Source organism: Trichosurus vulpecula, chromosome 9 (genome assembly GCF_011100635.1).
Source record: "Trichosurus vulpecula isolate mTriVul1 chromosome 9, mTriVul1.pri, whole genome shotgun sequence".
Taxonomy (NCBI): Eukaryota; Metazoa; Chordata; class Mammalia; order Diprotodontia; family Phalangeridae; genus Trichosurus; species Trichosurus vulpecula.
The window spans coordinates 202,878,043-202,890,969 of NC_050581.1; the positions used below are offsets into that span (position 1 = coordinate 202,878,043).

Genomic DNA, 12,927 nt, shown 5'->3' on the forward strand with positions numbered 1-12,927 from the left:
TTGAGGGGATGTAGGGCATTGTGCTGTGGAACTGATCTGGTGGAAGGTATTGTGTGTGCAGTGCTGACCTGATGGAGGGCAGTGTGTGTGGTGCTGATCTGGTGGAGGGTAGTGTGTGTGGTGTTGAGGGGATGTAGGGCATTGTGTTGTGGAACTGATCTGGTGGAAGTTATGCTGATCTGGTGGAGGGTAGTGTGTGTGGTGTTGAGGGGATGTAGGGCATTGTGTTGTGGAACTGATCTGGTGGAAGGTATTGTGTGTGCAGCGCTGACCTGATGGAGGGCAGTGTGTGTGGTGCTGATCTGGTGGAGGACAGTGTGGCCCAAGAGTTGACCTAAATGGCTTGAAGACATGTTCACTCTCCTTTTTTCTTCCTGAAGGTGTAATAGGGTAATGGAAGTGCTCCTATCAATGACCCATTTTCTTTCATATTTGAGCCAGTGCTTTCTGTAGCTGTCCATGGTATCTAGGGTAGGGAAGCTGATTTGCCCCATTCCATTTTCCAGACACTCTTTTTAACCACCTGACACTTTGCTGAAGGGGTAGGGGTTGAGAGGAGACAGGGAACAATTGGTCCATTATTAATCTGCAGACTAATTGTTTTGTTTCATCCCCTAATCATTTGAAACATATTTTTCATTTCCATTTCATTCATTTAAATGACTTGAGTCCTGGGCAGTCAGAATCCCCTAAGTTATTAGCATTTCATTTGGAATGCACTAAAATAAACATTTGGAAGCATTACCACAGCATGACAGCATGCCTCTTAGTTCCATTTTTTGTTCCTAAGTGATTTTCCTCAGCTTTGGTTCCAGTAACCAGAGTTGGTAGTGGCAGAGATATAAAGAATATGGATGCCACAAAGCTGGGGCCCTCTTCTAAACAGATACCATGTCTTAATTCATCCCAAAATTTTACTTTCTGGTTTCTAGATGCTGTTTCATAAGAGGGCTCAGAACCTTTGTTTAACAAAAATAGGTTTCAGAGGTCATTTCTCTCCTGGGAGTTTAGGGGAGCTATTGATAGCTATAGAGAGGACACAGTTCCCAGCCAGATTGTTAGTTGGGGTTTGTAGCTATACTGTGTAGAGTTGACAATCTGTTACTTTCTGGAGAGCAATGAACATAGGAATACCGCCACTTAGTCATTTTTTTCTAGGGGCTCAGTAAGTGCTAAATTCTCAACCTGCACTTATAGTTTACATGGCTTTTGCCAGTTTCTTTCAAATCTGCACTGATCAACCATCACTGGACCTTTACACTAAGTAAAGTGACCTTCTCATCCTGTTTGTTACCAGCCAGGACCAGTTGGACAGGTGCTCCATGAAATGTCCCAGAAGGTTCTTTTCCTGCCCACCTGAAGCAGGAGACAAACTGGGAAGTACTAGGACTTGTTTTGTGAATGACTATATTTAAGCAAATAGTTTGTCTACAACTTGGAGCTTAGATGTTCCTTTTCTGGATCTGGGAACTAGGAGGGAGAAAAGAATTCTAAATTTACAGAGCTGAGAGGGATCATAGAAACAATTATTTGGAGCTGGAAAGAGGCCAGCTCCCTTCATTTTACAAATAAGGAAACTGAGACACAGGGAGGTTAAGTGTCTTACCCAGGGTCTGACATCCAATAAGCATCTGAGGCAGGATTTGAAGCCAGGTCTTCCTGATTTCATGTCCTTTACCCTGCCTCCTGTGGCCACTAAACTGCTTCATATCCAGCTTGGGTGGCTTCCGAGCTTCCATTTAGTCTAAACAAGTCCTAAAAAAGAATTCCAGCTCTAACACCAAATGAGCTCAAAGAGAGGAATCCCACTACCTCCTTGGCAGCCCAGTCCACTTTGGGGCATCATGGCCTGAATTCGCCTCTTCTCGACTTCCTACCCTCTGTGTCTGCCATGACCCTCAAAGGACAACCATGGCATCCCTTCAGATACTCAAAGACAGTTGTGACATCTGCCCCGCCCTGCCCCAAGCCTTCTCTTCTCCTAGATGAATATCTCCAGTTCCTTTGATGCATTACCCTATGGTATTGACTCTAGGCCAGTCACCCCTGTCTCATTGCCCTTTCTGAACTCTCTTCAGTTGATCAATATCATGCTGAAGCCACAAGGCCATATTCACAACCCAAAAGCTCCAGGCTTGAATGGTCTCTCACTTCACCTTTGCCTCTAGAATCTTTGTTTTCTTGCAAAGCTCAGATTCCTATAGGAAGGATGCCCTTCCTGATCCCTCCAGTCTGCCTTGATGGAATTGATTTTCTATTTATCAATATCCTTCCTAAAAGCACATCCCATGAGCTGAGCAGAGGACAGTGGGACCATAACCTCACCGTTCTGGGAAGTTGGACCTCTCCGTGCAGGCCAAGCTTTTTTGCACAGTTCATTGCCAACTCATGTTAAGCTTGTGGACCACTGAAACCCTCAGACCATTTTCAGATGAACTCCTTTGTAGACAAATCTCTCCCAAATTGTGCCTGTGAAGCTGATTTTTTTTAACTCATTGATTGTCAAGTCATTTGTTCTCATTAAATGTAATCTGATTCATCTTGTTCCAGTGCTCCAGTCTGTCAAGATCTTTATGGATGCTAGCTCTGTCATCCAACATTAACTGCCCCTCCCAGCTTTGTGTCACCTACCCCTGTGATGAGTGTGCTGCCTTCCCCCACAGTCCAGGTTCTAGAAAGAAGCTCATTGAGGGAATGTCCCCATATAGAAGAATTATCTGGGAGTGCTCTGGCTCTGCAGACAGGATGGCAGCTGCTAATATTTGTATTGAATCCAAGCCTGACCCATATCAGGGATGGGGGGTGGGGATCTGGGGCTCTGATTGGTCCTTTTGCCCAATAGCCTAGAACAGCACCCTGGAAATCAAGGAATCTACCCCATTCTCTTCCCAGACCTGTCCCTGTCAGTGACCCAGAATAAGTAACCTCCTCTCTCTAGGTCTCTCTTTGTCCATGTGGAAAGTAGAGGCTATCCCCTGGGGAAGATCCAGATCCAAAATCATCATGGTCATAGTGAGAACAATCAAAGCATAAGTGAGGTGACTGATGTGAGGGTACCAGAGCAATTTTAGAGACTCTTGGAGGGACGGGGATGGGATGCAGGGAAGGCAGGTCTGTGGGTTTAGCAGAACTGGACTTTTCAGGATAAAGTCATCAAGCCACAAGTTCTATCATCTTCCCAGGCTTTTTGCAAACCAAGTTGTCACCAGCCCCTCCTACAATGACATGTATAATGGTGATCCTGTGTTTGTTGTAGAAGAAGCTTTTATTAAATGGTCATTGAATGAATGCATGTGTGCATGAGTGAATGAATGACTGGGTGAAGGAATGAATAAATAGTACAGCATAGTCACAGGAGAATACTCGATGACCAGAGTCTGAGTCTCGGCTCTGACACTTACCTGTGTGATAGTATACAGGTCACACGATCTATCTTGGCCTCCATTTCTCCCTCTGTACAATGATGAGATTGGACCAGGTGGCCCCTAAGGTCCCTGCCAGCTCTAAAATTCCATGCTTCTATAGTGGGTTAACATGAATGCTAAAGACTTCATTTTCCATTTGCATTCTTACCTAAGTTCAGCCTGGTGGTTGAGTCGGTTTGGGGTTTTGATTTTTTTAGCTTCTTTTCAGGGTTCCCAACTGGCCATTTCTACCAGCCAGAGTCACATGTCTTGGGGAATCCTCTTTGGAGCTAGTAGGTGGTAATTCGCTGGATCCCTGTGCATCCCCTCTCACCACTGCAGTGGCATTAAAGCTTCCATCTCCATCTTGAGCTCTTTCCTCACTGTGTGTCAGAGGCTCTTTGAATTGGAGGGGCTCTATCTGTCCCTGTGACAGCCCATTGGAGGTCCCCAGGAGGCAATGAATGTGAGGCTTTGTAAGAGTGGACTTTCCAGAAAAAGCCTGTGTAGAGTTGACATGACAGGAACAGGGGAGTTTATCCAACCTGCTGAAATTATAGACATTTCAGACACCAGGGTTGGTGGTGTCATCCCCCTGCTGGGGGAGCTCATTTGTGAGTGCGGGCTATAACTACAGTTGAAGAGCATGGCCCTCTGATGGTTTGTGTTGTTATTGAAACATGAGTCAATACAAGAATGCCCAAGACCAGTTTCTGCTCAAGCACTTTCCATTCCTCCTGCCTCCAGATGAGCCACAGGTCAGAGGGTACCTAGTTCTAGCTGATGAGAGACGCTGTTGCCGTGACTTCTTAAGTACAGGGAGCCTGCTGGCTCATGGTGTGGGGGGTTTGGTCCTATAATTGAACTTTTCATATTGACTAATGGGAATGAAGTAGAAAGATGAAGCTGGAGGAAATGTCATGTCCAGTCTCTTGAAATGGACAGAGCGCCATATTGCTAGGGCTCTCCCATGGAGCAGGGCAGTGACCTGATCAGGCTTGTGCTTTAGGAATATCCACTTTGGATAAGAGGTGGAGGAGAGACCTGAGACAGAGAGACCAATCAGGAGTCTATTGTTGAAGTCCATGTGAGAGGTGATGAGGGTCTGAGCTGGGGTGGCATGAGTGGAGAGAAGGGAGAGGTGCCATGGAGGTACAGTTGATAAAACCTGCTGACTTATTGGGTGTGGGGGTCGGGTAGTGATGGAGAGAGGGCAGCTGAGGGGCATTCTGCTTTGCTTTGGGAAGACTAACCTCACGTTGAGGATGCAGTCCAATGGGCAGGACATCTGGCATGTCCATGGCTGTGGGATCTCCCATGATCATTGAACCTCACGGAATCTGTGGCTTTGTAAGGCTTTATAAGAGTGGACTTTCCAGAAAAAGCCTGTGTAGTGTTGACATGACAAGTAACAAGGGAGTTTATCCCTCCCCACACACACACTTCAGAGGGGGCTTTAGCAACGTCTCAGGGCATGTGGACCAGGAAGGCTCTGGCCTCAGTCAGAGCTTAGGTGGTGCAGGTGAGGGAGGGAACAGGATTTCAACCTGATGGCTGCCCTGTTACAGACTGTCCTTTCCACCCCCATTCATGTTGTCTGTGGGGCTCTGCCCCTCTGTGACAGTGAATTCTAGGCATGATCCTTTACACTCATGGCCACTCCTTCATGGACTGGACTTTTAGAGGCTCCTGTGTGGGGAGATCAAGGGAAGGAGGGGAGCCTTCCACTCTGAGGACAGTCATCCCAGCCAATGGGAGAGAAGATGTGTGGAGAGCTGGGGCAGAGAGTGATGCTCAGGGCACATTTCACCAACAGCTCCGAGATCCTCCCCTGCCGGGCCTTTCACGCAACCACTGGTAAACAGCGACTCCATTGTTTCTCTCCTGCCTTCCTTCACCACCTCTGCTCCTGGTAAAATGGGGTGGCTTCATTCCCTCCACCCTCCTCTCTTTCTACAGCCACGCTCATTCACACACATATATACACACACTCATATACATACACACATTCACACACACACACACACACATATACACACACTCACATTCACATATACACACTCATACACATACACACATATATACACACTCAACAACACACACTCACATACACACCGAGTACCGTAAGATGGTATTTCTCTGGCAGAGGCACTACGATCGAAGGAGGGACAGAGTGATGGGGAAACGCAGGAAGAAGAGCTGGGCTGTGGACGATACAGAGCCTAGGCGGGCCATCAGCCCTGAGTCACTGTGTGTGTACAACTGGCAGAATGGAGGCTCCCTGCAAGCAGGGCTTGTTTCTTTCTTTCTAAGGGTAGCCCTGGTGCTTTGCAAAGTGCGTGACACATAGTAGGTGCTTGGTGATTGATGGATGTGTGACATCCCTGCCATGATCCAGTTCCAGATTTGGCTCTCAGTGTTTACAGCTGTGGTGGAAGAGATGGATTACTGAACCAGAAGATCTGGGTTCAAATTCTACTCCAGATATTTACTAGATATTTGATCCTGTGTGATTGTGGATGAGTCACCTGCTCTCCCTTAGCCTGTTTCCTCATCTGTAAAATGAATGATAACTCTTAATCACCAAAGCCAGCCTTTGCTCCGTCCTCGATCTTCTCAACCTCTGCAGCTTTTGACTCTGTGGGTCACTCTCTCTTCCTCCACACTCTCTTCTCTCCAGGTTCTTGGAACAACTCCCTGCCCTATTCTCCTGTTCCCTTTCTGACCACTCCCTTTTGCTGGATCCTCCTCCAGACACACCCTCTACTTGTGGGTGACCCTGTCCTGGACCCCCTTGTCTTCTCCATCATCCCACTTCCCTTGGTAATCTCATCCACTCCTGTGGATTTAATCGCCATCTCTAGGTTGATAATTCTCAGACCTACCTATTCTGCCCCAACTTCTCTGCTGACTTTTGTCTTGTATCCCCAACTGCCTCTCAGACATCTCAGATTGGCCTGTAGTAGACATCTGAAATTCAACATGTCCAAGCAGAATTCATGATATTTCCCAGCATCTTCCCCCTTCCAAACATCTCTTCACTGTTAAGGGCACTCCATCCTCCCAGTTCCTCAGACTCATGACCCAGGAGCCATCCTGGACTCCTTAGCATCTCTCTCCACCCCCACATCCAAATTCTTATCAAGACCTGTTGATTCTACCTTTGCAGCACCTCTTGAATATGACCCCTTCAGCCTCCAAAGAGAATTTTCTAAAACTCAGATCCAATTATGTCACCCCACCTACTCAAACTCTCGTGGCTTCCGGCTTCCTGTCGCCTCCAGTATCAAATATAAAAACTTCTATTTGACATTTGAAGTTCCTCATAACCTGCTCCCTTCTACCTTTCCAGTCTTCTTACACCGTCTATCCCACTGCCCCACATCCTGTGGTCCAGGGACACTGGCCTCCCGGCTGTTCCTCAAACATCTCCCTACTCCAGGATAGTTTCTCTGCTCTCCCCGCTCATCTCCACCTCCTGACCTCCCCGGCTTCCTTCAAGTCCCAACTAAAAGCCCCCCTCCTGTAGGAAATCTTTCCTGATCCCCCTTAATCCTAGTGCCTCCCTTTGTCGATTATTTCCAGTTTGTCCCGCCCATACCTTGTTCGTATAGTTGTTCATGTGTTGTCTCCCTCGTTAGAGTGCGAGTTCCCCAAAGGCAGGGACTGTCTCGCCTTTCTTTGTTTCCCTGGTGCCTAGCACAGTTCCTGACACCTCACAGGTGCTTCATACATGTTACTGATTACCTGATGGGCCGGAGGACCTCTGAGCTCCCTTCCAGGTACTGAGCTCTGACCCTTTGACCATGGTTAGCTTTCCAGAGACAATTGACTTCCCCCTCCCAACCAGCCTGCCCTTAAGGTATGGTGCTGCTGGGCAGACCGTGGCTCTGAACAGCCAGGTTCTTCATTGCTATGCTTACAGCTTCCTACCTTATTATCACCTGCTCCATAGAATTCATGAGACACTTATTTCTGGGTCAGGAAACCAGAATTTGACTTCCAGCTGTAACACCAAGAAGCTGGATCTGCCCAGAAAGTATCGTACTGTGTTTCATGTCATTAGCTTTGTCTAGTGCCTTAGGCAGGGAACTGCATCCTCAGACAGAGCATTCTTTGTGCCTCTGTGAGAGACCAAAGGTTTAACCTGAGGGATGTCCTGATGCCGAGTTCTCATCAAGACTTTATGAGTTATTCTGGACAGTAACAGGAACCTTCAGAAGGCAGACATATTGGGATATTAATTTCTGTTTGTAGTGAGGAAGTCCCTTGATGGAGGCTTGAAATGGATTCTGCCTGTTTCTTAGAAGATCTCTTGCTTTGTCAAAGAAGGACCTATTTGGATGGAGGGAGGCCATCAGAGGAAAATGTGCTCCAGGGAAAAAGGAGGGGCACCAGGAGCAGCGCAAAGAGCAGCTCCACCTTCATATCACGTCTTCTTTGATTTGTATGTAAGGTTGTCTTCATCAAAAAGGTGGGGCAGTCAAGCTGGGAGAGCAGAAAAGTGGTCATTACTGCCAGTTGTAGCCCTAGGGAGCCATTGGTCTGTCTCACTCTGAGGCAGTCTACAGCAGCAGATAAAATCAGGGAGAACCCAGAACTCTGAGCTGGTGTTTTTACTCTAGTTGCAGAGCTGATGAGGTTGTCCAAGGGAGACTTCTTCATGACAGGGTGGTGTGGTTTGTTGGTAGAGATCCCAGTATGGCTATATGGTGTATGGAAGTCTCATGCACTGGGGTATGCTGTAAACTGCCTGAGGTCTTGGGTGCAGACAATACAGAAGCAATGGCATCTCTGTGTTATGAAGTCAGCAATAGCTGTCTTCTTAGAAGCACCCTTTGAATCCTTGCCTAGTCTGTTGGATGCATAAAGTCATGGAACCCTGTTATAAGGACTCAGGAAATAGAACTGAGCTCTGGGCATCTGGAGCCCTGTTGGGAAACAAACCGGAGCATTCAATTGCTCCTGCCCCAACTCCTCTTCTCCCCAATCCAGACTAGTACCGCATCGCCAGCTGCCATCATCATCATGGAAGCTGCATGGCAACAGGGTGGATGTTTGCCCACAGAGTATGGCAAGTGGTCTCCTGGTTTCTCAAGGAATATCCAAACCAACACACCTGGCATGGCAGCAGCATCACTGGGCCGTGGTTAATATTGACTGTCTGTGAAGGCTCTGGGGCAGATTGTGGACAGAATCCTCATAAGCTAACAGGGCCAGGGCCTTCCCTGCTGGAAGTGGATTTGGGCTTGTAGGATGTGGGCTTGCCGGGGGAGTAAATAGGATGAGAAAATAGGCAATTGCTAGACTAGTCTCAGCTTTTCAGATGCAAAGTTTGTGCCAGCTTTTTACCAATTTGATTTTTAATTGGTTTGTTTGGCCATTACTTTACCCACTGGCCTGAAATCCTGCTGAGGGGATGAGAGAAGGAAGTGGCTAGGAACGTCCTCTGGGCTCCAACTTGCTGAAAAATGTAATAGTCAGGTGACCCTGATTATCCTTGTTCTGTGGAAGCCAGTCTCATTTGGGGGATGGGGAGTCATGGAAAATGCGGGTGAATGAAATCTGGAGATTTTGCCTCAGTTGGGGGTCCTATCTCCTGTCCCATTGGCTCTTCTTCTATTGATAACCAGTGAAGAGAACAGATGGAAATCTTTCCATTCCCCTTTCAGAGTTTTGAGGGGATTGATCAATGCTCAAAGATAACCACAGTCCACCCATTGTGTCTTTGGTCTTGGAATCATTGAGGGGTTATTGGGGTCCTGAGCCTTTAGCCAAGGAGCATCTGGAATATGACTTGAGGGAAAGCCATCCAAAAGTTTCTTCCTCCTAGGCTTGCTACTGGGCATAAAATTCTTCCATTCGATAGCCATTCATTTGAGAGTAGCAAGCCTCTTATTAAAATGCAAAGACACCTAAGAAAGGGTTAGTTACCATCAGTCCTTCACACTTCAGTATGAGCTAGCTTAATTAGGCTCTTTCTTCCTAATGACTAGCTGGTATCCATTCAAGTTTGTTTGAGGAGTCTGAGAGCTTGGGGCTTTGTTGGCCTCAGGTAAATGGATGGCATGCCAAAGGTAGCAGCTCTGGGGCTAGGAATCATTATGAGAGGGCACTGGGCACACAGGCAACAGGAGAAGTGTTGGGGGAATGGAGGGGGCTGACAGGAGGTAAGAATAGGTATGATTTTTCATAGTTTTGCCTAAGGTCATTGCATCTGTTCAGTATCAATGAAACTTACAGATAAATAATTCATGCATCAGGGAGAAAACATAGAGCACTTTATGTCCTGGGGCCCACGTGGAAGGCAAGACTGTTCTGAGGAAATAGAAATGGTGGCACCTTCCCTCAAGCCAGGGCATCATCCACTTCTCTGTATACTGTGTATCATGTACTTCCGTGGGTACATGTTCTCCCCTCTCTATCTAATGGAAACTCCTTGAGGGCAGAGGCTGTCTTGTGTCTGTATCCCTAGGGACCAACACAGAATAGTCACTTAATCAGTGCTTCCTGGCTGATTGATTAGAAGGGGCAGGAGAGACAAAGACCTAAAATCCACTGCTCAGCTTAATCCCTCCTCCACCAGGAGTGACATCCCTAGAGGAGTGAAAAGGAGGGCGAAGAGCCCAGACCCCTCTTGGCAGAAAGAGATCTCACCAGTATCCTCGATAAGAAAAAGCCTCATGTGGTGTTCTCCAAAATAAATAGCCTCCCCTGTGGATGAGGTGAGCACTCAGGACATCCAGGGAGCGTGGGATGGCTCCCAAGACTTCGGGAGGCACAGGGGAGGAGAGAGCATCTACTGTATGCGGGTTACATTCTCATTTAATGTGGAGACTTGGAACAAGGAGGGGGTCAGAAAGGGGCTCTGGGTGCTGCGGTGAGCCCCCCTCTCCTGCCTGGGGTTTCCCAGCCTCAGAGCCTCCATTGTGTCCTCTGGGCTGAGAGAGGAAGGTGTGGGGCAGGCAGCCTAGCAGGGTGGTAACAGGCTGGGGAGCAGAGAGGGGAGGGGAACAGCAAAAGAAAAGTGGGTTTCTGTGGCCGGAGGCATCCTTCATCTATATTCCCTGCTTCACTTTGCTGGTCTGCGGAAGGATCTTCAGGGGGGAGCGGTAGCTAGGTAGGAGACTCTCTCCCTGTCACTGATGGGCTTTCCTTGCCTAGGAACTGGCATGAAGCAGGTTTCTGCAGCGTCGGCGGGTCTTACCCAGCTGCCTCCACAGCACTTCTGTGTCCTGAGCAGATGCTGTCAAGGGTCATAGACCTGAGGTACCTCTGGCTCTTCTCAAATTGGTTGCTGAGAAATCCATTCACAGGCTGTGTTTTGTGATCACAGAGCATGACAGGGAAGAGAAGAGGCAGGAGCCCAGGGTGGGTTTCTCAGCTCCTCATTCAGACCCCACAGCAGGTCCGGATTTGGGGTAGCTTGACAGGCAGCCGCTAATGGGCAAGGCTCCATTCTTGCCTATTTGGAGTTTAGTTGAAGTCTGGGGCCCAGGGTAGCCCTCCTCCACCAGACACACCGAAGACACAGCTTCTGGGGCTGCCCCAAAACCCCCAAGCCTGGGCTTCCTCAGGCTGGCCAGAAAACGATGGCCCCACTTCCACCATTGCCTTTTTGAAATGTCTGAGCCAACACCAGGGATCACAAAAAGCCATCGCTGTTTGTTCCTTGAAGTCTAAAAATGGTTCTATTTTTAGACGCCGTTTTTTTTTAAGTCACTGACAGGAGTCTTCATATGCAGCTTTGTGGAACAGAGTAATGCAGCTGGGGCTGAGCCAGAGGAATGGCAGGAGCCACGGCCCGGCTCTATTTGGGTGTTAGGGGTCCACTCTGGCAGGTCGCCTTCACTTTAAAATCCATGCTCAAGAAGCCCATATTGTAACATGTCACAACAAGTATAAAACAGACTCCTCTGATGGTCACTCAAGGCCTTCACCATCTGCCCCCAGCTCTCCTTTCCAGACTTATTATAGATGACCGTCTTTTGTGCACTTTACGTGCTGACCAAACTGGCCTAGCTTCCTATTCCCTATGTGTGGTGCCCCATCTCTTGCCCCTATACCTTTGCCTAGGCTGTGCCCCCTACCAGGAACATTCTCTCTTTCTCACTGTCACCTCTGCCTCTCAGGACTCCTAATCTCCTTCAAGTCTCACTTCCATTGGCATCTCCTGCACGAGGCCTTCCTGACCCTCCCCACTTAGCTTTAGAGCTGGAAGAGACCTTATAAGTAATCAGGTCCAAACCACTCATTTTACAGAGAGAAACCGAGACTCTGGAAGGTCAATGACCTTGCATAGGGTCACATGGCTAGCAAGCACCTTCAAGAAAGGATTCGAACCCACATTTTCCTGATTCCTAAGACAAACACTCTTGGTGGCACTGCTACAGCCTCTTAACAATTGTCAAGCCAAGATTACAGCAAAGGTTACGAAGTTCTTTGTACTTAATCAGAAAGCATTTATTGAGCACTACCATGTGCCAAACACCATGCTAGGAGCTGAAGATATAGAGAAAGGTAAAGCAGACTTGTCCATGCCTTGACTTGGCTGATCTGTCTACATTCTGTTTCCCCTCATTAAATGGGATGCCCTTACATTTACTCTCTACTGGAGAAGATAAAGACTATACAAAGGAGGAAAAGTAGAAGGGGAGGCCCAGGCCCACAGCTCCAAAGACCCCCACTCATGATAAGCAGAAACATCTGTAGAGCTCAGGGTTCTCTCCTTGTCCTTGGGTCCTAAGCCAAAGGTGAATTTTCTTTCTTTCTCTCTTGATGCTCCTTTCAAAGGTCATGCCCCCTCATTTCCCTACATGGTAAACAGAATGAACCACTTATTCTGGCAAAGCCCACCCACCACCTACTGACTTCTCCAGGTTTCTTGGCTGGGCAGACACTCCACCAGTGGCCAAGATAACTGAGATCTATAGATTGACTCCAACCAGCCTCTTTGTGCAGGGTTGTGTCCTGTTCTGAGCACATAAGAGGCACCTTGTTCCAGTGGGGCTCCCTATGGGTGGGGCCTCACTCGACAATGTCCTTCCAAACCCTTCACAAAGGCTGATTTGTAACTTAGTCTCATTGATCAAGGTCACCCGTTTAGAGAGAGGTCCTCTGGCAGTGTGCTTCCTATGGAAGGGCCATCATGAGATGATTGTATCTCATCTGCCCAGCTCCTTTCTGGTCTGGCCCCACAGAAGATCCCAGGAGAGAGGCTTGAGGGGAGATTTTCAGATCAGCCCAGCACCACCAACATGGCGCCTGGGAGGGAGAGACTTGCGTCATAATGGCCAGGGCTGGCCCTCCAACTCCCCTCCCCCCACATGCTGCTTATTTTTAGATGACTTCCACTTGCAAGATGGTGTTTTGTTTTCTCCTTGTTGGCTCCCCCAGACTCCCCCACCCCCTTCCCCTGCAAGTCAAGTTTGGTCAGGTGGCCTCATTTGAAAAGGAAACCAATCCCCAAGCCCAGGAATAAAAGGAATTAGAATGACAAATTGACTGAAATGAGGAAAGTGAC

At 48.1% G+C, this 12,927-nt stretch overlaps 1 protein-coding gene across 5 annotated transcripts in view; it reads left to right on the forward strand.

Moving 5' to 3' along the window:
• Positions 1 to 12,927, forward strand: part of ELMO1 (engulfment and cell motility 1) — a 405,316-nt gene that overhangs the window by 331,492 nt on the left and 60,897 nt on the right. The gene's annotated exons all lie outside the window — the stretch shown is intronic.